Below are 1,785 nucleotides of genomic sequence, written 5' to 3' on the forward strand. Positions count from 1 at the left end.
ATAAGAAGCTCCTTTATCAAACTATTTTGTAAAATTAGCGCAAAATCTGTTTGCATAGCAGTGGTTATCAAAAGAGATAGTCGATGAAGAGAATCGATCAAAGCAGATAGGATCATTTGAAATGTTCATCGAGATTTAATCATTCTCTCTCTCTTCTCTCACTCTCTCTCACACTCTCGCGTTCTCGCTCGATCTGTATCGTACTCATACGCTCACTGTATCTAGCACTGCCAAGAATACTGTTTGCTCTAAATCATATTCGTGGGTGTAAGTCCAAAACTGCTATGCCGTATATCTCGAAAATGGTTAAAGATATATCACCAAACGGACAAAATCACGTGTTTACTAAAAAACGCAATCACGTGTTTACTTAAAGACGCACTAGACTTAGGCCTCTGGCGCCACCTCTAAATCTTAACGAAAAAGGCTCATTTTTGAATATGTTGCTCGCGAATCACCTTAAACAAAATGGAAGTGGTTTCATTCAAATCGGTTCCGCAAACGTCGAGAAAAGTCAGTGAGTTTTACTGAATTATTTCAAAAATTCACTTTTTGGCCATATATCCGTAACCCAATGTGTGGTTGAGATAAAATTCATTAGCGTTCTATGGGAGAACCAAACAAACAAAATAAAAGTGAACTCAAATCGGTTCAGCTATGATCGAGAAAAGTGAGTGAGAAATTTTGTTTACGTTTCAGCAAGGTTGCAAATACTCATTTCAGCTAAAATCATCTTCTTTCCTTTATTTAACGTCGGTCTCTGTTCCGCAATCTAGTGCCAATCACCGACGGACATCGATTGCCATCCATTGACGGCAATCGAATGTGCAGGAAGGTAGCTTCCACAGCTGCGTAGGATATCGCACCCATTTAAACACACATGGACCGGGACCAACGGCTTTACTTCCCTTCCGAAGGAAGACGTGACCAGAGATTTTTATGCCTCAGAAAAATCCCACCGACCTCGGCTGGGATTGAACCCAGACCCATCGGGGTGTTAGAAAGCAGTCACGTTTACCACTACACCACCGGCGCCGGCCGCTAGCTAAAATAATGTTTTTTGGAATAATAAAACCAAAAGATGGTATGATGACATGTTTTACTTGTAACTTACAAAAAGAGGTTATGTTTCCAACGCATACTTTGTGCGTTTGAAACATAAAACCTGTAAATGTCACAATCAGCGATTTGCTGATCGCTGAGTGAGTGAGTGAGTGAGTGAGTGAGTGTGTGAAAAATTGCTGATTGTGACTCTCATGAAGTGAAATAAACAGGTTTAATATGTATAACACATTCTTTGCAATTTATTCGCAAGAAATCAGTGATTGACGTGTTTGTTTACAAAAGCAATTACGCCCAAATCTCGAAGTTCTCCGGATATGCAATTCGTTTCTCCGGGTCTTGGAACGAAATTTTGTTTTCCAAGTGATATCATAGCCTTTCGGTACCCCTTGGTGTACGAGAAAGGCAAAAGGTTGGTATCATCAAATTGTTTTATATTTAGCCAAGTTTTTCTCCCCCAGGTGTGTAATTATTTTGCAAAATGTAATCAATATGTTACTTTATAAATCTTATTTTAAAACTGTATTTTTGAAATCATTACAACACTTGGATTGGTACTTGGCTTCGTTGTACAGTACTCTCCACTTCTCGATGATCTTTATTTCGACCAGCACTAAGTAACTATCGGATTTCCACACTACATGGCATATAAGATTGACTCAAATTTATGTTTATATTACTCAAACTCTAGAAAACGTAGTTTCCTTGTAGACTGAGAAAAAC

The sequence above is a fragment of the Ochlerotatus camptorhynchus genome, unplaced genomic scaffold (genome assembly GCF_037179485.1).
Source record: "Ochlerotatus camptorhynchus isolate MF236.1 unplaced genomic scaffold, CSIRO-AGI_Acam_v1.1 ptg000002l, whole genome shotgun sequence".
Lineage (NCBI taxonomy): Eukaryota > Metazoa > Arthropoda > Insecta > Diptera > Culicidae > Ochlerotatus > Ochlerotatus camptorhynchus.